This window comes from Euleptes europaea, chromosome 7, assembly GCF_029931775.1.
Source record: "Euleptes europaea isolate rEulEur1 chromosome 7, rEulEur1.hap1, whole genome shotgun sequence".
NCBI classification, from domain to species: domain Eukaryota; kingdom Metazoa; phylum Chordata; class Lepidosauria; order Squamata; family Sphaerodactylidae; genus Euleptes; species Euleptes europaea.
In genome coordinates, this window is record NC_079318.1 from 84,359,279 (window position 1) to 84,383,058 (window position 23,780).

General features: G+C 47.0%; 1 protein-coding gene across 1 annotated transcript in view; it reads left to right on the top strand.

Annotated features, from left to right (window-relative positions):
- Positions 1–678: 678 nt before the first annotated feature.
- Positions 679–23,780, top strand: part of VANGL2 (VANGL planar cell polarity protein 2) — a 38,839-nt gene continuing 15,737 nt past the window's right edge. Inside the window, exon 1 of the mRNA XM_056853213.1 lies at positions 679–772. The gene's annotated coding sequence lies outside the window, so the exon portion shown is untranslated. The remainder of the gene's footprint in view (positions 773–23,780) is intronic.

Below are 23,780 nucleotides of genomic sequence, written 5' to 3' on the forward strand. Positions count from 1 at the left end.
GTCTCTGCTGGCGAGGGATGGTCCGGCCCAACCAAGTGACATTTATGTCATATTTGGCCCTTGTAACTGTTGAGTTCGACACCCCTGCCATAGGGTTTTCAAGGCAAAAGACAAACAGATGGTTTGCCCATGCCTGCTTCTGTGACTGTGGATTTCCTTGGTGGTCTCCTATCCAAGTACTAACCAGGGCTGACCCTACTTAGCTTCCGAGATCTGACGAGATCAGGCTAGCCTGGACCATCCAGGTCAGGGAAATTATATAAATAGCAGAATAGCAAATAGCATGTAAAAGTTAACAGGGTATGGAAAGGTAAATCAGTCTACACAAAGTCCTTTCAAGTAAGCAGATAACTCTTGAAGGTTCGCTAAAATTTCTCTCTGCCAACTAAGCAGTGATGACTACTTGGCAGCATTTTATGGTATTGATTGCCGGAGGAGTCATTTTGGGATTGAAGGGTAAAACCTGGTTGCTGAGCGAGACTCGTGTCAGAGACAAGGAGACTGTGCCAAGTCTACAGGTTGACCTCTTGTTCCAATGTTGTTGTTGTTTTTTTTTTTTAAACAGGTTGCTTCCAGGATCCTGGTGCCACGGCTGTTGTAGATGCCTCAACCGCAGACTCGCCCCACCGGCTGGAAAAGCAACAGGGCTCTGGATCCAGCTGCTGACTGCTTTGGAGGTTCCATCATGCACAGGTGTTTGCAGGCTTGAACCGACTGGGGAAGAAGACTCTTCTCCGTCCGTCCGACTATCCTGCCACGTGCCACGAAGTTGGTGAGTGTTCTTTCAGATGGAGTGGTGGTGGAGGGTTTTCTGGTTTGGAACATGGCTCCCAAGGTCTGTGCTGACGCCGTCAGCTCCTGTTGTATAAAGCACATTCGTAGAATCATAGAGTTGGAAGGGACCCATACAGGTGATCTAGTCCAACTCCTTGCTCGATGCAGGATAAGCCTAGAGCAGTGGTTCCCATACTTTTCGGGCCACCGCCCCCTTGGTTCCACAAACTCAACCCAAGTGCCCCCTACCCTATAAAAAGCATTATTCAAAATGGGGGTTTGCTTGACTCACTAAAGAAGATAATAACAATAAAATTTCAAAACAGTAACAATTAATTGAAATTTATTCAACAAAACTCTTCAAAGTCTGGAAAAAAATTCTGATAGTTTTCACCAGATTTGGCAGCATGGTGCCATAGCTTGAAGTATTGAACAGCACAGTTGAATGGGCCCACCTCTTGCGCCCCCCTGCTGGCCTCTTGCTTCTTAGTGCCCCCCCAGGTAATCCTACCGCTCCCCAGGGGGTGGTACTGCCCTTTTTGGGAACCACTGGCCTAGAGCATCCCTGACATCCCTTGTCCAGCCTCTGCTTAAAGGCTGCCAGTGAGGGGGAGCTCACCACCTCCCTGTTGAACAACTGTTCCACTGTTGAACAGCTCTCACTGTAAACTGTTTTCTCCTAATACCCAGCCAGTCCCTTTCCACCTATAATATAAGCCCATTATTGCAAGTCCTATCCCCTGCTGCCGACAGATTCCTAGAGTCCCCGTTTCTGGGGCCTTGGAGGGAGCGCTGGTCTTAGTGATTCTGAGACCCTGGTGTAAATGTCAAGGATGCAATCCTAGAACCACTGCCACCCCAGCCCTCCCCCACCCGAGGAGGGATGGAGCAAGGGGTAGCCTTTGCCCTGTGTGAACTGGGCAGAAACCACCTGTGCTGTTGGGAACCAGCGGTCTGAGCCTTGGGCAGGGTCGGCGCATGCTGCCATGGAGCTGGCTGCTCAAGTCCCAGACGGGGCTGGCATAAGCGTTTGTGAGCAGGCGGCATAAGCCCCACATGGGATGGGAGCCCACCCTTCTTCTTTCTCTCCCTCCGTAGGGGGGAGATAGAGCTATGGGCGGTGGTGCTCCCCATTACGGGGCCCAGGACAGCTGCCGCATTTGTCCTTTGTTTAAGACCATCCCTGCTTGGAGGATCTAGCAATGTTTAACGTCATACTTTTTTTTTTTTTTTTTTTAAAGCTTATAATAGTTTTACATGGTGCTGCTGCAGTCGTCTTGTTTGGGGGCTTCCTAGAGGCAACTGGTTGGCCACTGTGTGAACAGACTGCTGGACTTGATGGGCCTTGGTCTGATCCAGCATGACCTTTCTTATGTTCTTACGTTCTTATGTTCTTACATTTTTCGACACGTTTCAGCATTAGAAGAAGAAAGAAAGTGTGAGAGAGGGAAATGGCCTACCCGTAACAGGGTGGAGTGCCTAGTGATGGTCAGTTTTAAGGACAGCTGTCCTCAGTCTGTAGGGAAGCGGGTTATGAGTTGAGTGTGGGCTGAAATAGATGATACTGTGTCCCTGGGGATGCCCTGCCATGTTGAAGTGGAGAGTTTCCACTGGGAAACCCCTTTTAACTGTGCTGCAGGGCCTGGAGAGCCAGCGTGGTGCAGTGGTTAAGAACGGTGGTTTAGAGTGGTGGACTCTAAATCTGGAGAACCAAGTTTGATTCCCCACTTCTCCACATGAGCGGTGGTTGCTAATCTGGTGAACCAGGTTGGTTTCCCCAGTCCTACACATGAAGCCAGCTGGGTGACCTTGGGCTAGTCACAGTTCTCTCTGAACTCAGCCCCACCTACCTCAACAGGTGTCTGTTGTGGGGAGGGGAAGGGAAGGTGATTGTGAGCTGGTTTGATTCTTCCTTAAGTGGTAGAGAAAGTTGGCATATAAAAACCAACTCTTCTTTTTCTCCCCCCCCCCCATGATGTGGAAGGGGGAGGCAGGAGCCCCTTCCCTGTGCTGTGGTTGTCCCAACCAAAATCGGGGCTTCTGGCTCAGTTAAAAGGAGTTTCTCGGTGAGGGTTGGCAGATCTTTTTTTAAATACTGCCTAGGACACACCTAGGCTCTGCCCCCTCCTCCTAGAGCAGGGGTGGGGAATGTCAGGCCCGGGGGCCGTATAAGGCTCGTGAAATCCTTTGGTCTGGCCCTTTGTGGGTCCTGGCAGATCTCTAGCTCAGAAGGATCTAAGACCAGCGATCCGCCCCCTCCCGCGGACAGGAATAGCCTCTATTCAAGGCGGATGTGAGTACGTCTTGCTGAGAAAGGGAACCTTTTCCCCCCCTTGAAGAAGAGTCGTTAGCTATGGAGCTGCTAGGGCCGCCCAACAAACTGTGTCTTCTGTTTGCTGCCCTGCCTGAATCTCTTGGGCCCAGCTGGGAAAGGCAGAGCTCAAAAGCGAGTCGCTCTACATGGCAGATACTCGGAGCTGTCTCCGGTTGTGCCTCTTGGCTGAATGTTTGACCAAATATAGCAGGCTAATTTTTAAGTTGATAATTTTGTATGGCCCGTGAATGATGTTCTAAATATCTAAATGGCCCTTGGCAGAAAAAAGGTTCCTCACCCCTGTCCTAGAGTAAGCAGCACCAAGCGCGCCATTTGCCCTGGCAGCAGAGCTCCCAGCCCAAGCATGAACCAGTGGCAGTAGCGGCTGTTCCGCTCTGGCGCCGCCTCCTCCTCCCTTGGCAAAGAGTGCCAAGTCTGCTGTTTGCCCTGGCAGTGGAACTCCCAGCCCCAGCTCGGAGCTGAAAGAGCAGCTGGTTTGCGCTGGCGCTGCCAGTCAACCCAGACAGTCTAGTATTTTGACTTAACTGTTCGGGAAAAACACTGGGAAAAAATACTGGCCATTTAAATGTCTGGTATTTCCCCCCCCCCCCCAGTTTTTTCACCCCGGACAGTCAGCGAAAATACCGGACTATCCAGGTCCCTACCAGACACCTGGAAACCTTAATGAGAACTCTCCGTTTCAGAGTGACAGGGCATCCCTGGGGACACCAGTGTCATTAACTTTGGCCCAAAGTCACTGGTCTGAAGGCAGGCACGGTCATAGAATCCGAGAGAAGAGATTTTGTAGGCTCTCTAGGCGAAACTACTCTGTCGAGCAGGGGTGTCAAACATAAGGCCTGTGGGCTGGATCCGGCCCCTTGAGAGCTCTTATCCGGGCTACGAGCCAGCCGAGGCAGCCACCGCCCCCCCCTCTCGATCTCGGCTGGCGAGGCATGGCCCGGCCCGATCAAGTGACATTTATGTCATATCTGGCCCTCGTAACAAATGAATTCAACGCCCCTGCTGTAGAGTATTTCCAATGAGTTGGCCATCCTGCCTCTCCTTGAAAGCTTGTAGTGTGGGAGAACCCACCCCTTTCTGAGGTAATGGGTTGCACTATTGAACTGCCCTTACCATTAGGAAGATTCTCTTAATGTTTGACTGAATTTTCCTCCCCCTCCCGCTAGTAGCTTAATCCCATTAGATGTAGTCTTGCGTTCTGGAGCAACAGAGAACAGAAACCCTTGCAATGTTGCCTACAATGTCCATATGCTTTGTTAAATGTCTTGTTTCTGATGTTTGTGTTTCATGTAGTTATGTTATGTGCCAAGAGGGATCTTAGGTCTTATGTACCGAAGGAGCCGATTTTGTCCTTACAGTGTTGGCCGTATGATTCTCTTACTTGTCAGTATTTAGGGTCTATTTACAATTCAAATTGCTAGGATAACCGCTAATCTGTTCAAGCCAGGAAAACAAGCAGATGTTTCCAGAACCAAACGGTACACCCTTTTGTCCAAAATGAGGCAGAGTGCTCATGGTAATAGGATTGCAGAAAGAATGCAAACCCTGCACACACTTGGGTTTGCTCCAGTGAATAAGGAATCTGTTTTCTGTTGCGGATACCTAACGTTATTTATGCAAGCTTTTATGTTTTAAAAATAATATGTTTCTACACTTGCAAATAAATCCAGAGGGGTAACCATGTTAGTCTGCTGCAGCAAAATTAAACAGGAGTCCAATGGCGCCTTAAAAGAGAAACAAAATTTTATTCCAGCGTGAGCTTCTCCGAGTCAGAACTCACTTCATCAGATGCAAATTCATCCGATGCTTCTGATAATATTGAGCCCTAACTGGCAGAGGATGTGGGCAGTTGTGGGTTGATGTGCATTTTAAGTGTGCATGCACAAACCTATGTTTGTGAAGTGTACAAGGGAGTGTCTTTATGTCTATAAGGGTGTATATATGTGAAGGCATGACTGAAGGTGCCATTTCTTAGTGCAAATCATAATACAGCAATTCTCAAACTTCAATAACCAAAGTTTTCTCTCCCCCCCCCCCTCAATTTTAAACCGGAGTCATGCTTCACTCTGTACCCCTAACAAAGGTTTACTTTTAGAGTGTGGTGGAGTGAGTATTACTCGATCTTGGAGGATGTATCCAGTCCGCCAGTTAAGATCTGCCTCTTAAGCCCTGCCTTCTGTGCCCCTGCCTTCAGATGTGAGGCAGGTGGCAACTAGAGACAGGGCATTTTCTGTGGTGGCCCCCTTAAGGCTTGCCTGGTGCCTGCTAGGTTTTCTTTTATGTGTTAGGCCAAAACACATTCTTTTATCCAGGCTTTTAATTAGAGATAGTATCTTATTATATCTTATTGGCTTTTTAAATGGTCTCCTTCGGTTTTATGGGTAGTTTTTATGCTGTTTATTTAAAACAACAACAACAACACACATTTATTAGCCACCCTTCTTCCTTCCTTTATGACCAGTATTTTGTTTTTAATGGCTTGTTTTATATCGTTACATGGTTTTAATTGTAAGCCACTTTGAGCACGGCTCTAAAGAGGCGACGCAGAAATATCCTAAATAAGGTATAGCAAGACCAGCGACTCCTGCCGAAACACAGGGCAAAGTACCGTTATTCTGATACTCAAAACTTGTTTAGGTTCCCTGTTCTTCTGACCATACTGCCAGAGCGGCAGACGCAAGCCCATAGCAGTGACTCAGGCAGAGAGACGCCGGGAAGCCTTTTCTGAGGATAGGTCACTCCATGGCATTTCACCTTGGGTGTGATTCAGACTCAGCTGCTAAAGGGACAGAATTGGAAGGAAGTATGGCGAAAACGTTGGTCTTTCAGAGACGTAGTCGGCAGCCTCCTTTACGGGTGGATATTTTGGGAGTCTTTAATTGAAAAATGCCTGCTCTCATTGCATCTGCCTCTTGATCCCAGCTGGGTGTTGGGAACAGAAAGGGGAGGATCGTTTGCCCCGTTCTTCCCACCTCCTCTTCTTGGACCTGTCCCCATAAATCTCCCAAAGGCACCTCTGACTAAGGCTTGACAAAGTGCAGCCTGACCCGACCGCCCACCCCCCCTTGCAAAGGGCCCCCACATCTTTTGCCCTTTTTAAATTTTTCATCCCTCTGTCCTTGTCTTCCCTTACGGTATTGTTTCCTCGGAAACCCTCTTTTCAAATAAAGCCCAGGGTGGGGATGGGGTGTGTGTGTGTGTGGGGGTAAGGCTGCCCCCCCTTCGGGTTACCCCCCTCTCCCCACTCCCAAATATCCCTCCCCTGCTTTGGTTCACTGTGGATGCCTTGCCATTACCTAGGCAACCAGGGGGTGCATGTGTGAGGGGAGACCTTTTGTCTCTCGCTGTGATAAATGCGCAAAAACCTCATGCGCCTTGCACAAAAGCCCGCTCCTCCCCGTTCCCCCCTCCCCTCCTGTTCCAAAATGCTCCTCCCCCCAGAGTTTGGACAAGGCAAAAAAAAAAAAAATCTATTTTAGCATCTATTTGGCATTTCCTTTCCAACATCTTCCATTGACCCTTTCCCCCAGTCCTGTTAGGATTGTCTTCGCTCTGGTTCATTGTGTGCTTGTGAAATACCGTAAAACGGTTTTAACTGGGATGTGGAAAACCTTAAGTCAGATGGGGAGAGTGGTTTGAGACGAGGGATAAGCCCCTGCATCCCACTGATTTTTAGGAACGTAGCAGAGAAAACCAGAAGGATTACATGTGATGGCTACAGCTTTGAGCTGGTTTCGTCAGAAAGCAAAAGATTTGCAATCAGCTTAGAAAGATGCCCCCAGCTTCATTGGGCAGCAGATTTTTTTCAGCATCCCCAAAAATATTTTTCATGTCAGTGCTTTCCTTCCTTTCCTTTATCCCTTAGAAGCTCCTTGATCCCATTGATCTTGAGCAGCATATATCTAATGTTTGAGGGATATAAGGACTGAAACAAATCTTGCCACTGACACTGTAGCCTTGGGATCCCTGTCACTTAGTAAAAAAGGCATTATGTCAGACACAGAGGGATTAGATTTATATGTTAAAAGGGGAGAGAATATATCAGTGCTTATTAAAAATTGATGGCGGCGGGAGTTGTTTGAGAAGAGACGTCTCTTTTAAACGGAAGGGAATGCCTCTTCTAAGATAGTGGCTGCCATAACGGGTGGTGACAGTGGTTAGAGGGGTGGACTAGAATTTGGGAGGCCTGGGTTCAAATCCTCATACTGCCATGAAGTCTGCTGGGTGACCCTGGGCCGGTCACATTCCCTCAGCATAACCTCTCACAGGGCTGTTGTGTGGATAAAATGGGGGAGAACCATATACGCTTCTCTGAACTCCTGTGATGAAGGGCAGGTTAAAAATGTACCAGATAGGTCGATAATATAAAAAGAGGCATTCCCAGGGCCATGAAAACCATCTTATGTTTTCAAACCATTGGTCCAGTTCTCCCAGGGCTGTGTACTCTGACTGGAAGCAGTTTCCCCAGGGCTCAGAGAGAGGGTCTTTCCCAATGATGCTGATCTGAAATCCATCATTTCTCTTGGGCTCAGTGCCAGCATACGATATGGACCCTACCCAGACTCCATTTCACATACAGTCTCTTCATGAGTGATGAAATACATTTTTTTTTATATAATTTCTGAAATATTTACAAGAGAGAATATCACGGAACCGGCCTTGAAGCCTAGCTGAGCTCCTCTCTCGCACCCAGGCCTTTGGCCCCTGGAGGCAAACCACCTCTGGACGGTTGTCTCCTGCCTTGAAAACCCTATGGGAGTTGCCATAAGTTGGCTGCAACTTGACAGCACTTTCCGCAACTACAGTATACCCGTTCCTTTTCCCCTTCACATGTGTGGAGCCTCTCTTCTATCTCTCACAGGGTGGAAAGCCTCTTCTGAGCTGACGCCTGCTGTCCCGTTCCCCCCCTTCCATCAACTAAATATCTTTTTCCTGAGAATGTTTATTCATTTGCTGATCTCTTGCAGACATAAATCAATTAATTAACAAAACTCACAAGGTTGGCTTTCTTTGAACAAGCGACAGTCTTGTTAAACGGGGTAATGGATGCAGTGTTGTGTGACATTCTTTTTCTAGACAAGGGGGACTCCTTAGTTCAACTTGATCGTATTTTCTGGAAGGGGTTTGTGCAGTCCGCAGCATGTAGTGACAGACTGTATGAGGCTTCGGAGTGGACCGTTTGGGTTCAGTTCCCATCTTGACCTCAATCCTCACCATGTGGCTGCCATTGGGAGAGCCCCTCTGACTCAGCCTTGTTGTAAGATAACTGCATTACTTCATGTACATGGCTCAAAGGCAGACCCATGGGAAAGCCCCAGTTTTGCATGGGAAATACCTTGACTTCAGTCTTTAGTATCTCCAGATAAAGGATCTCAGGAGGGAGGCCTTTTCTCAGTCCGTGGAGAGCCACTGCCAATCTGAGGGGACAATATTAAGGTAGCTGGACTAATGGCTTGGTTGGTGTAAGGCAGCATCATATGTTCATCTTGACTTACGCAAGGCCATGCTGGTAGTTTCACCATGGGTTTTAAGAGAAAGGGAAAGTCGGGAACAGTGAGAAAGTTTGACCCGGAAGGAAAAATACAGGCAGGAAGAAAGAAGGGAAGAATATGAGGAACATAAGAAAAGCCTTTCTGGATCAGACCTGTGGGCCACCAATTCCAGCACCCTGTTTGACAAAGCAGCCAAAACAGTAGCCCTGGAAGGCCAGCGGATGGGGCGTAGAGGCCAAGGTCTTCCTCCTAATGCTGGTATTTAGAGGTTTTCTGCCTCTGCGTATGGAGTTCTTTTTGCTCACCATGGCTAGTAGCCATTGATGGACCTCTCCTCCACGAATCTGTCTAACCTCCCTTTAGAGCAGGGGTGGGGAACCTTTTTTCCACCAAGGGCCATTTGGATATTTATAACATCATTCGCGGGCCATACAAAATTATCAACTTAAAAATTAGCCGACCAATACGTCTCTCCATGACCCGGGTGGGAAAGGGTTAACACAGTTTCTTGGGCGGTCCTAGCAGCTCCATAGCTAATGACTCTTCTGCAAGGGGGAAAAAAGGTTCCTTTCCCCAAAAAACAAACTCACATCTGCCTTGAATAGAGGCTATTCCTGTCTGCAGGAGGGTGCAGATCACCAGTCTTAGATCCTTCTGAGCTAGAGATCTGCCAGGACCCATGAAGGGCCAGACCAAATGATTTCATGGGTCTTAAACGGCCCCCGGGCCTGATGTTCCCCACCCCTGCTTTAGAGCTATCTGGGCTCATGGCCAGCGCTACATCCAGTGGTAGCAAATTCCACAGATTAATTACTCAGTGAGTAAAGAAGTATTTCCTTTTGTCTGTCCTGAGTCTACTGCCAATCAGTGCCTCCCCCCAAGTTCTAGTATTGTGGGAACGGGAGAAAAAGTTATCTCCATTTTCTCCAACCCATGCATAATTTTATAAATCTTTACCATTTCCCCCCTTAGCTGGTTTTTCTAACCTGAAAAGTCTTCATAGGAAAGGTGCTTGGTTCATCTTGGTTTACCCTCTTCTGTACTTTGCCCAGTTACGCAATATCCTTTTTTTGAGATAATTCTACCAGAAATGTACACACTATTCCAATTAAGGGTGCACAATAGCCCTGTGAAAAGGCTATACAATATTGGTCAGTTGACTTTCAGTTTCTTTTCTGATAAATCCCGGGCATGTTTTCTTTTTTCACCACTGCCACACACTGAATCAACATTTTCATTGCACTATAACCCAATTTTGATAGATCCGCTTGGTTTTCATTGTCCTGAATTATTTGCTATTATCTGCAAATTTGGCCACTGCATTGCTCAACCCGATTCGAAATAATTTATGAACAGATTAAACAACACCGGTCCCAATACCAATCCTTGTGGGGAACACTTGCCTCCGTTGAGAGAACTGTCCATTTATTCCTACTCTCTGCTTCCTGTCATTTAACCTATTTTTAATCCATAAGTCATTCGGTTATCGCATAACTGCTAAGCCTACTCAGGAGGTTTGGGTGAGGTAACTTGTCAAAAGCCTTTTGGAAGTCCAAGTGTATAAATATCTATTGGATCATTGTTTCCCAATCTGTGGGTTGGGACTCAACAGCGGGTCATAAAGCCTCAGAAAGTGGGTCAAAGGCCAGCCCTCCATAAAGGCTGCATTTGCCCTTTCCATTGCTCCATTGAGAGCCAGTGTGGTGTAGTGGTTAGGGGAGATGAACTCTAATCTGGAGAACCGGGTTTGATTCCCAACTCCTCCACATGAGTGGCAGACTCTAATCTGGTGAACCGGGTTTGTTTCCCCACATGAAGCCTGCTAGGTGACTTTGGGCTAGTCACAGTTCTCTCCAAACTCTCTCAGTAAAAAAATTACGTGGGCTCCATGTTGTTGATTGGAGTTTAGGATGAGTCCTTCATAAAGAAATTAACTCTTCCTGCTATCATGTTGTTCTCATAAGTACAACAGGGCCTCTCCAACCTGACCGAATTAAACAAAAGGTCTACCTAGCGTAGCATTCTGCAATGGTTAGCCAGTGATTACCAGGAGGCCCACAGGCTGGGCATGAATTTGAAGGCTATCCCTGTTTGTTTGCACATCTAGTAATCTGAGGTACGTCACCTCTATGCATGGAGGTTCCATTGAGTGAGTAGCATTAATAGACCTGTCTTCTGTGAATTTGTCCGTTCTTTTTTATATCAGAGACATCTAAGCCAGTGGCTTTCACTGCTTCTTGTAGTACTGAATTCTATAAATTAAAGCCGCAGTGTTGCAAAGAAGTATTTCATTTTGTTGCTCTTCAAACTCCTGTCAATCGATAGGTCAGACACCCTACCCCGCTCTTTAATCCCTCCGGACTGTGCTATGTCCTGTCAGCGTTTTCTTTTTGGAATACATGAAGTGGATCTTGTAGGTCACTGCTGGAACATATGCTTTGCAGATCTCAGATTCAGTTTCCAGATAAACAGGATATGAGGTCTGAGATCTTGCAGACAGACGTCTCCTTGAGATCATGAAGAGCCCCTGGAGTAGATAGTGGTAGGTTAGCTGGATCAGGAATCCTACTTCAGCATAGGGAAGTTTCGGATGTTATTGGGGGAAGGACCACAGTTTAAAGGTGAAGTGTGTGCTTTTCAGGCACAAAGTCCCAGCTCCCCAAATATAGTCTTAACGTTCGAGTTGTGTAGTGGTTGGAGTGCTGGCGTGTGGGTGGAGAGATCCAGAGGAGAACTGTGTGTGTTACCTTTTACTCCAGTGGAGGGGTAGGATAAAAATATGTCAAGTTAGTCTCTGGCATTTTCAGTGAAAAGGCTCTCCAGATAACAGCACTGGGGGGGGGAACCCTGAGATCTGGGGGAGCAGACAATCCTGGGGTAAGATTAGGATTGCGTACTTTCAAGTGGGACCTAGAGATCTCCCAAAATTACAACTGATCTCCAGAATACAAACTCCCTTGGAGAAAATGTCTGCTTTGGAGGCTAGATTCTACGGATTTATAGCCTGCCCTTCCCAGATCCCATCCCCAAATCTCCAGAAATTTCCCAATCAGGGATTGGCAACCCTAGACGGTCTGACGATCTGATGTGATATAAGGCGGCTTGTTGGGGAGCTTAGTGGCAGAACAGATGCCTTTCGTGTGAAAGGTTTCCGTTCTGACCCCTAAACTTGTCTCTTTACGAGGATCTCTGGGAAGGTTTTGGCCCGGGAGATCTGCTGCCAGTTAGAGCTGACAGTATGAGCTAGAAGGGGTCTTGGACTCGATGTAGGGCAGTTTTATGTGTATATAACCTCCACCGCGGCTGGCCCCCTGGTTGCCTTAAAACCGAAGTGCCCGCACGGTGTTATTTCTGAGCCTCATGGCTGATTGCACATTGAGGCTACTGTGGGTCTGTCCATTCTTCTCTTATTCTCTCTTCCCCCCCCCCCAAGATTTCCTGTAAAGCTCTGCCAAGAAAGTCTTGTAATCGGGGAATTCAGAAGCTTGTGTGAGAGCTTCTTGCCCTGCAGAAGTCCGCTGCAGTCCCGCTGTTTGATGGGCCTCTCGTCCTTTGTGTTGGCTTCCTTTCACCGAGTTGAGTTGGTGTGGGTTTTTGTTTTTTTTTGCTTGCTCAGGAGCCACGGGGTGGAGGGACGGAGGTCCATTTTGGAGAGGGGGAAGATGGGGGCAGAGAGGAAGCAAATCGGAAGGGTTGGCACACAGCATTCATCGTCCTGGCTTCTGTGCAGGCACCCGTGGGACTGCGCATGCACAGGCCAGCTGCAGAGAGGAGTTCTCCAGCTTTCTAGAGCTTTCCAAGCTGCCAGAGCACCCCTCCCCCTCCCATCCAGAGCTGACATTTCCCACCCAAAAACAATGGAAGAAAAAGGGGAACAAAAAAACTCAACCTAAAAGTCAGAGGAAACCAACAGTGTTGAGCTAAACTCCTTCCCACCAAACCAATAGGTAACAGGAGAGGGGGAAGCATTCCTCCCTCAGTCTACTCTTAATTGCCGTGAAGAGAGGTCATCTTCTCCAATTGTTCCTTCATCGTTCTTGTGAGTTCTGTGGAGTCCTTTTCTTCTATTTCTCCAGGAAAGAATATGGCTCTCTTTAAAAAAATGTGCAGTCTGTGGAACCAAAATGGCACAGTCTGAGGACCACACATCCTGTCTCTTCTGCCTGGGGGAGTCATAAAATACCGCAGCTTGCAAAATATGCTGCCAGCTCACTCCCAAAGCTGGGCACAAAAGCGTCGTGTGCTTAAAGGCTGCCCTCTGGGAGAAAGTGCCGGGGCCCTCACAAACACAGCCTGAAAAGCGCCAGCCTCCTCTCGAGAAAAGGGCCTGAACACTGTCCTTAGTGTCAGTGCCCTCACCGTCAGCCTTGGATCCGACTAACAAACAGGGTCCAAGAGTAGCGTCGGCTCCGAGAGCCTCATCGGAACCACCTCCGAAATCATCTAAGAAGGCGGCAAAGCATGCTTCTCCTCGACGCCGGGTATCACCGTCTCCTTGGCGCCGAGCTTCGCCCTTCCCTTGATGCTGATCCCGAGCTGCGAGTGTGGTTCTAGAGCAGCCCCCTCGTCCCAAGATGCCCTCTCCATCATTGCGAGCTGCAGAGTCACCTGCCTCTTCCGATTATGAGGTCTTTGAGGTTCCGCCTCCGCCCTTGGCCTCAGTTCCACCCAGGTCGAAGGCTTCAGCGACTTCAGCAGCGGTCCGTCCTTATCACTGCGGTCCCTCACAGTCTCCTTGGTTCCCATGCCCCTCTATGTACTTACCTCAATGGGGACGATGGGACCAGCAGTTCTCTTGGCTGCAGCATCAGCAATGGGGGATGCCTCCGAAGGGGTTCAGTTCTGAGTGGCGCCCAGCTCCATCCGCCTTGGTGGGTTAACTTCATCCACTATCCCCTTCAGAGGCGCATGACTCCAAGGAGGGCATAATTCATGGATCCAACCTTGAATCAGACATTCCATTGGTTCCATCCCCAGGTCCAGACATAGGTGGCTGTTTACCTATTTCTCCCATGGAAGACCTGAGAATGTACACAGAGCAGCTCATATGGATGGCTAAATCCTTGAAGCTCGACGAAGTTTCTTTTGCTCTGCTGTGTTCACTGCTATACCGTTCCCCTGCGAGACACAAAATGGGGAGGTACCAGGTGTTCTTATTGGAGTGGGTGGTGCAATACATCGACCTCCTCCCTGACAACAAAACATTCTTGTCCAAGTCGATTTCTGTGGAAGGTGTGCAACTTGGCAAGCAGCAGTTGAACGCCTCCTGCCATGCAGTCGATTGTTGTGCCAGAGCCATGACCTCTGGCATAGTAGTGCGTAGGCATTCATGACTCAGGTCATCAGCGGTACCCAACGATAGCAGGACCGGAGTAGAGAACATGCCTTTTGAGGGCAAAGAGTTCTTCAGCACATAAACACACAGGACCTTAGAAAGGATGTGCAAAAACTAGCTCATAGCTAAATTGTTTGGGCTGATAAGACCGCCACCTTCTTCCTTCAGGCCAAGTTATTTCTGTGGCATTCCTATCAGTATCCTAGGTCATACCGCTAGCAATTTACCCATTAGCAGCAGCCCCTCATACCCTCAGCAGCCTCAGAGCAGGAAGCTGCTTGGGAAGCACAGCGGCAAGCAGCAGCCTGGCCCCACACAGGAGCAACCCGGGAGAGAGAGAGAAGTGCTTTGCCTAATTAGACTGCACACTTGTCTTTGCCAATAGGCTAAGTTATTTTTTGCATAGTTGATCTTCCATTAATGGAGACAGTTGGGTTTTGTCCACGGTGGGGAGGGGTTCCTTTCTAGCGTTTGCTTCCATCCCTTCTTTCAGACCGCCTGCAGTATCCCCTCCCAAGCCACCACCCCTGTTGCGGGATGAGGTCGCCACTCTCCTACAGAAAGGGGCCATCGGACAGGTACCCATTGCATAATGCAAGCAAGGGTTTTACTTTTAAAGGAGCCCCGTGGCGCAGAGTGGTAAGCTGCAGTACTGCAGTCAAAGCTCTGCTCACGAACTGAGTTCGATCCCAACAGAAGTCGGTTTCAGGTAGCCGGCTCAAGGTTGACTCAGCCTTCCATCTTTCTGAGGTCGGTAAAATGAGTACCCGGCTTGCTGGGGGTAAAGTGTAGATGACTGGGGGAGGCAATGGCAAAAAAAAAGAAGAAGCCGGGGCGGGGGGGGAGAGAGACTCAACCTAAAAACAAGGTAGGGTACCCAAAGGTTGGGTGGAAAAGAACTCAATTAAACTATGAAATATATTTATTATAAAGTGCTCATGCATATATTTTTTAAAAGCCCATGTGGCAACAAATACAAGGTTGATAATCTAAAATTGCATGCCAAACACGTTTCGGCCCCCAGGCCTTCTTCAGTGGTCTAGTAAAACATATTATGCTCACATACACATAAATCAACAGATTATATGATTTTGTGATGGCCCAGGTATGTATTTTGAGATGTCTCGGGGGGAAAAATCAAGAATAAAAATATATGTTAAAAACAGTTTGACTATACCAAATTTTATTCTTCAAACAGAAGGATTTTAAGGCTACTTACATTCCAAATGCATTCTGTGTCTATGATATCAGATTGTTATTAAAATATGTTTTGAATTTCAAAAGCACGCATCCATGGAATGCAGCCTAAATATTGCTTTCTGTAGGGAAAAAAAGGTCTATTTGGAATGTAAGTACCCTTAAAATCCTTACAGGAATGTGAGTAGCCTTAAAATCCTTTTTGAAGAACATAATAATAATAAGAGTTGGTTTTATATGCTGACTTTCTCTACCACTTTAGGGAGACTCAAACCAGCTTACAATCACCTTCCCTCCCCCTCCCAACAACAGACACCCTATGAGCTAGGTGGGGCTGAGAGCGCTCTAAGAGAGCTGTAACTTGCCCAAGTTCATCCAGCTGGCTTTGTGTGTAGGAGTGGGGAAACAAATCTAGTTCACCAGATTAGCCTCCGCTGCTCATGTGGAGGGGTGGGGAATCAAACCCGGTTTTCCAGATCAGAGTCCACCATTCTAAACGACAACTTTTAACCACTACACCACACTGGTTCTCCTTTTTGAAGAATAAAATAAAATATATTTCATAACTTGAGTTCTTTTCTACCCAGCCTTTGGGTACCCCAAAAAAGAAGGCAATGGCAAACCATCCCGTAAACAAAGCCAGGTAAATGTCGCGATGTGACGTCACCCCAAGGGTTAGGAATGACCCGGTGCTTGCACAGGGGACTACCTTTACTTCCTTGTAAAGAAGAAGGGAGGTGGAATGAGGCCCGTTTTGGATTCAAGGGTTCTGAACAAAATGTTTAAAGTTACTAAGTTTAGAATGGTGTCCCTGCAAAGAAGACTTTAAGACAGGACTTCACCATGCCCATTTTACACGTGAGCCCAAGGACCAACCTGCTGATAAAATCGGACGGTATCATTTTGAACTGTGGGAATGTTGCTTGGGCAAATGCTATCGAAGCCTCCTTCCATGATGAAAACCTAGCATTTCGGGAAGAAACGTTTCACCGCTGCATTTCTCCCTGATTTTCTGGCTCCCGCATTCTGAGAGGCTATACAGCCGGGAATTCTCTACCTCGAGGTTTATCTGTCTGCGCATATCTGCCTGGAAAGCACATCACTTGCTCAAGGCCGCTCGTCGAATCCACCGCGGGACTTTGGCAGGGCCCCGCACCCTCCCAACATTTTTGTTGCTGGCTCTATCGTTTTGGATTCCCCCCTCCATTTCATTTAAATTTTTTTCACCGCTTTATTATCACATGGCTCCAGGCAGCAGTGCCTGGGTATTGATGTGTTCCAAAAACAAGACACACTCTTTGATTCGGCAACGGTCTTTCCATGTGCCAGGGGTGTGTGTCTGAGTGCGTGTGCATGTACGTGAACTTAATGATCAAAAGACAGGATGGGCTACAGGCCTGCCCCACCGCAGGTGAACCGAGCTTTGTTCACCTCCTGGCATTATGCAAAGTGCATAATAATTCCCCCATGGGTTTGGCAGTCTTTGAATGGGGGAGCTCTTGGGGTGAATTGACTTGCAAATGTACCAGGGTGGTCTCTAGAATTCTGGAAGGCAGGAGGGGTTTTTGGGGAGGAGCACATGAAGAGCATTCGTGCATCCTCCAGGGAAGAGAAACAAGCACATGGATCTCCCTTTGGACCTGCCCTGGGATGGGCAGAGAGGTGGGGCAGCCCCAGTTATTTCTGCAACCTCCCCCTTGCCTGCCACACACAGACCAACGCTTTTGCCTGTAGAAAGCAACTGCCTATGATGCAGAGATCTATATCAGGAGGCCTTGAGGGATGATGGAGAGATCCTGGTAATTAAACAGCAGCCGGGCACCATCAAAGCCTGGGTAGCAGAACTAGGGTGGGGCGGTAGAGCATCCACATTGCATGCAGAAGGTCACAGGTTCAATCCCTGATCTCTCCCATTAAAAGGCTCAGGTAGTCAGTGAACACATGAAGCGGCCTTCTATTGAACCAGGCCATTGGCGATGCGGAAGACTTCGGTTTGAGACTGTGGAGAGCCTCTGCCGGTCAGAGCAGATGATACCGACATTGATAGGCCCAGGGTCTGACTCAGCCGAAGGCCGCTTCATGTGTCCAGCTGTTCCCCGCTCCTCTCCCTTAGGAAGGGGAATAATCTCTGGCAGTAGGCAGGCTTGTGACTGAGAGGTCTTCGCATCTGGCACCATATTGTTGCTGTACCTGCCCCAGACCCGTGGGACAAAGGTGTGGTGAGGGAGGAGCTCAAACTGGTTGCCACCTGACAATAGGGGGGTTGTCTTTTATACACGGAAAAATACGGTAAACGGCACCAGGAAAGTCAGCTTTTAATTGAATTATAATTCAGGATTACAAAAGCTGAAGATATTAAGGTGAATCATGTCTTGGGCAGGAGCTTTGGGGACAGTGCGAACCTTTGAGTCGGAGATTCCAGACTGTCGCAGGGCACTTAACGTCTGCATAGTGTCAGTGGTCAGTGACTGCATCTCATGTAAAAGACAATACAGGGAGAGGCAGCTTTGTCTTCTTGCCTGGTGTGGCTTAATTGCTGTCGGCACACCCTGATTTCTCACAGAGAGGCTTCTTCGAAAGCATTGCTGTGGACTTTGTCCCAGGATCTGCTGCTGCGTTCACTGCTATACCGTTCCCCTGCGAGACACAAAATGTGGCATTTGCTCCCCATGTCTGGCATGTGCCTCGTGGGATTTGCTCAAGGTGTCACGCTGGCAGTACATCCGTTCAGGCTGGGGTGGAGGGTGTGCAGATGAAAGGGGGGTGGCAAGAAGAAGAAGAGTTGGTTTTTATATGCCAACTTTCCATTCCACTTAAGGGAGAATCAACCCGGCTTACAATCACCTTCCTTTCCTCTCCCCGCAACACGTGCCATAAAGGATCCTTCAAATGGAGATGCCATGGATCGCACCAGTCACTTCTGAGCTACGATCCTGTCCCTATTGTGTACCATCCTTGCTCACTTGCTACATTTTGAGCCAGGGGGCCTTGAAATTCGCTTCGATGCAGAATTTTCCAGTGTCTCTTGCTTAAAGGCTACTCCTCCCACTTTGCTTCCCCTCCTCTTTCTAGAATCTCTTCGAGGCCTGACACCCTCTCCCCACACTTCCTTCTCCATCTGAGAGACGTTGGAACATAGCTTGTTGCTATTCCATGTCAGAAGCGCATCTCTAGCTTTCAGGTCCTTGTTGCGCTTTGGTGCCTTCCTTTCCGTTTGTTGACATTTTGATCGCATCCCCAATCTGTTTCATGATTTAAATGCATGATTTGCATGCACCATTTATCCCTGTCAAAAAGATGATACACTTACTCACTTGGATCGGTAGATCTATGTGGATTCATATAAGTGACGAGTCTCAAAACTCAATTCGTTCTACTTTTCTGCATTCAGTTGCGAAGGCATTCATTCTACTTTCTCCCTCCCCAACATGAATTGTAGGAATCTCACGCAAGTGTACATGGAACCAAGTTTCTCTTTCATTTGTCCAGGTTTAGGATTTGTGGATATCTAGCCTTAATGAGTGGCAAGCTATAAGAGGCAATCTTGCGCATTACATGGAAGGAAACTCAACTTTGCCACTGAGCCCACCAAAGCCACTGAACCCACCAAAGCTGTTTCTCCTAGCCCTTTTTTGGCCATATTACCAGGTTACCAACGTCCAGGAGGTGGCCGGACATCTTCCAGAAGTACAGTTGGTCTCCAGACAACAGAGATCAGTTCCCCTGGAGAAAATGGCTGCTTTGGAAGGTGGACTCTGTGGCATTATTCCCTGCTGAGGTCCCTTCCCTCCCCAAACCCTCCCCTCCCCAAACTCCCCTCCCAAAATCTTCAGGTATTTCCCAACCCAGAGCTGGCAGCACTACGTATGACTCACCTGCGAGAGAGTATCAGACCATTTTTTCCCAGTGGGTCGCCGTGTTAGTCTGTCTGCAGTAGTGGAAAAGGGCAAGAGCCCAGTAGCACCTTAAAGACTAACAAAAATATTTTCTGGCAGGGTATGAGCTTTCGTGAGCCACAGCTCACTTCTTCAGAAAGCTCATACCCTGCCAGAAAATATTTTTGTTAGTCTTTAAGGTGCTACTGGACTCTTGCTCTTTTCTACTACTGTAGACCATTTTTTGAGTCCCAATTCACACTTTGAAAACCACGGATGCAAGAAAATTATTAATTTCTTTTGTCTGAGCTTATTGCAGCTTTTTAATGTTAAGAATAACTCAAGCCACAGGACTGTGTACTAACATTGGGTTGGCCCAGTATTAAATTGGGTCGGCTCAGAACTGTGTACTAAACACTGGGTCGGCCCAGTATTAAATCTTGTTGTCTTTTGATTTGTGCTGCGTGCCTATATGCAGATCTCATTAACAAAATGAAGTTTGTTTGCTATGGGAACAACACTGATTGTTCTCAAGCTCCTTCACTCTTCCCTTCTCCCATGGAAATGAGAATGAAGACTTCCTGATTTGGAAATCAATGATCTAGCTAACCTTAGTTTGTGGAGAGATGTTGGAATTCAGGTGCTTCAATTAAAAAAAACACACATCCCAAACCAGGATTCTAAAACGAGGAATCCTGGATTGTAGGCAAGAAACAAATTCCAATTCAACTGAGTGCCAAATTCAGATGTCTCAACAGATGCTTATTCTTATAGAATCATAGAATCGGAAGGGACCACCAGGGTCATCTAGTCCAACCCCCTGCACAGTGCAGGAAATTCCAAACTACCTTCCCCCCACACCCCCAGTGACCCATACTCCATGCCCAGAAGATGGCCAAGATGCCCTCCCTCTCATCATCTGCCTAAGGTCCTAGAATCAGCATTGCTGACAGATGGCCATCTAGCCTCTGCTTAAAAACCTCCAGGGAAGGAGAGCTTACTTACAACATCATTTCCCCTTCCTCCACTTTATCCTCACAAAACAACCCTGTGAGGTAGGTTAGGATGGGGAAAAGAAAGTGTGACTCACCCAGGGACTTTTCATGGTCGAGTGGGGATTGGAATCTGAGTTTCCCAGATCCTAGTCTGACACTCAAATCACTGTGCCATTTTGGCCTTCTCCACCAGCTCTCAAAACTAAGGTTATATCGAAGACTTCCTAAACCAAAAGTCCACAGGGGAGGGAAGAAGAAAGGGACCCCCACGAGTAAAACTCCAGTTTGTTTGTGATGTTCGACTGCAGTCTATATTTCAGTTGTTGAAAAGATAATTACGCTACCACACCCCTGACATCTGGGTCACCTGCATCCAGGTCTGCTGTCCCATAGAAGAAAAGCCCAGGATCTGGTTGAAATAAATTTGGCTCTGCCACTGGAATTACAGGATTTCTTGGGTGTCTCCCATCTCAGGACCTGGTCACACCAGGGAAGCGTCTGTTGTTTCCTGGGGCAATCTGTTTGATTGCTCCATGATCCTTTGTGGATATGAAGCACCTTGCTACCCACTATGAATTCACTTTGGGGTAGCCTGAACGGGACAGAAGCATCTGTAGGTTTTTAGCTTAGAAACAAGATGACCTAGAAGGGTGGGTGTGGAGGGGGAGTTTCTCACTTTGATGATACTAGAACTTGGGGCAGGGGTTGTCAGCCAATTTAGCAGATCGGCAAGGAGTTGAGGACAGACAGCAGGAAGTAGTTCTTCACACAAGCGATGGCAGACCTACGGAACTCACTGCCGCAAGGTTGTAGTGGCTTTGAAAAAGGGTGAGATTTCTTTGTGCTGATTTTTGAAGATATTTCTACTCCACCTTTCCTCTTTGCCCAAGGTAGCTTGAGATAAATTCTCAGAGTGGCAGAGGCGCATTAATGGTTTATTACTCAGGATGGCTGAATGAAATCTCCATGTTCAGAGGCCACTTTTATGGTTTCTACTTGGATAGGCTGAGTAGCTGAAAAGGGGGACAGTATCAGGGGGCTAGAGCAGCTGCCCTATGAATAGGGGTTAAAACGCTTAGGGCTGTTTAGCTCGGAAGGAAGGTGGTTAAGGGGAGATATGATAGAGGTCTATAAAATTATGCATGGTATGGAGAGAGTGGACAGGGAGAAGCTTTTCTCCCTCTTTCATAATACTAGAATGCGAGATCATCTGCTGAAGTTAGAGGATGAGAGATTCAAAACAGATAAAAGGTTTTCTTCACACAATGCATAGTTAAATTTTGGAACTCCCTGCCCCAGGATGTGGTGATGGCTGCCAACTTTAAGAGGGGAGTGGACATGGTCATGGAGGATAAGGCTATCCATGGCTACTAGTCAAAATGAACAGTAGTCATGATTCTCTCTATTATCAGAGGAGCATTCTTATTATATTAGGTGGTGTGGAACACAGGCAGGACAATGCTGCTGCAGTCTTCTTGTTTGTGGGCTTCCTAGAGGCCCCTGGTTGGCCACTTTGTGAACAGATTTCTGGACTTGATGGGCCTTGGTCTGATCCAGCAGGGCTTTTCTTATGTTCTTAGTAGGGTTGCTATGCCTCATTTGTGTACGGTTCTGGTCACCGTATCTCAAAAAGGACATTGCACAGCTGGAAAAAGTACAGAAGAGGGCAACCAAGATGTTTAATGAGTTGGAGCATCTTTCCTATGAGGAAAGGTTGAAAAGTCTAGGACTTCTCAGTTTAGAAAATAAACGACTAAGGGGGACCATGATATAGGTTTATAAGACTATGCATGGGGGGGAGAGAGTTGACAAAGAGAACTTTTTCTCCCTCTTCCAAAATACTAGAACTCAAGGACATCCAATGAAGTTGATTGGCGGTAGATTCAGGACTGACAAAAGGAAATGCTTCATTATACAGCGAGTGATCACGGTGTGGAATTCTCTGCCAGAGGATGTAGTGATGGCCACAGGCAGAGACAGCTTTAAAAGGGGATTAGACAGATTCATGGAGGATAGGTCTATCAGTGGCTACTAGCCGTGGTGACTAAATGGAACCTCCACGTTCAGAGGCAGTCTGAATCTGAATCCCAATGCCAGGAGGCGACGTCAGGGGAAGGCCTGTTTGGCCTGTTGTTGGCCCTCCCAAGGAATTAGTTGGTGACTGTGTGAGGCAGGATGCTAGACTAGATGGACCACTGGTCTGATCCAACAGGACTCTACTTATGTTCTAATCAAATGTTTATTTTCAAAACAACATAAAACATCACATACAACATGCACTCCTTGTACATAATCAATACTCCAAACCTATAACAAGGTCATCATCTAAAACCCTATGGAGCGGAACTGAATCATACTATACCGTCTAGCACTAATATTTAAATCTTAAGGGTAGATATCTTTAACAAAACAAGAAATATACAGGTTTGTGCTCATGCCTTCATGCAAATTATATTGCAAAACTTGATTAATATTGTATTATACTGTTACCATTTACTGAGCCTACAAAATGAATAACACTACATATTTGTTATTAATGCTAATAATGAATGCCTATACCGTACTCCTAGTCTGATATAAACAATGTAATATCTAACAGTACCTGATATACTTATGTTCTTATGTTCTTTTGATAGTTACGTAAGAAGATTTGTCCTCCCCATTCCCCCAGGAGGAGAAGTTGCCCCAGTCAAAATTCCCCTCTTCTACACAATTATTGTAAAAATGTAGCCTTTTTTCCTTCTGCACCTTCTACCAAGCAAGCTCATTTGCATTCACTCTTAATGGGCACATTTCAGACATGTACATTTCAGTTTCAAGCACTGAGCAATTAATGGGGATTTGATCAGTCGAATCACATGGATAGCAGGATTTTCTTCCCCCCTCTCTTTCGGGAAGTTCAGGCCAAGTCACCCGCCAAATGTGATCATCTGCAGAATTCAGGACAGCAAAATAGGCACTCGACCCCTCAGCTGCGGAATCGTCCCAAGATTTCCACATTTCATACTACTAGTCCGTAGTCCCCTCCAGCCTAGGGTCTGCTATTTGTTCTCCAAGGTCTGAGAGCACAGAGGGGTCCAATCTTTCTTTCTTTCTTTCTTTCTTTCTTTCTTTCTTTCTTTCTTTCTTTCTTTCTTTCTTTCTTTCTTTCTTTCTTTCTTTCTTTCTCTTTTTCTTTCTTTTTTTCTTTCTTTCTTTCTTTCTCTCTCTTTCTCTCTTTCTCTTTCTTTCTCTCTTTATCTCTCTCTCTCGTTCTTTCTTTCTTTCTTTTTCTTTTTCTTTCTTTCTTTCTTTTTCTTTCTCTTTCTCTCTTTCTCTTTCTCTCTCTCTCTCTCTCTCTCTCTTTTTCTCTTTTTCTCTTTTTCTCTTTCTCTCTCTTTCTCCCCTCCCTCTCCCCCCCCAGGTCTTGAACAATAAAACTTAAATAAGACCCATCTCTAAAAACACCTCCCTTCGTCTCTTGTCTGCAGCCTCCAGAAAACGAGCAACAAAATAAGTACGCTGAGGGTCAGAGTCCTCTTAAGAGGAGCTGAACCTTTTGCTCCAGAGTTGCTCGAGAAGATGTGGACCATTTGTGAAAACCTGGTATAATCCATTTTAGCCTGAGTTGGTATTTGTAAAGGCAATGCAAAAGGATATGTACCAAGGAGTCCACTGACTGAAGAGGGCAGGGACAGAGCGGTCCAATTCCTGTCGCCTGAGATCCTTCAGCTATAGAAGCTGGGAATTGAAACCGGAATCTTTAGCATGCCGAGCAAATGCCGCTGAACTACAAAA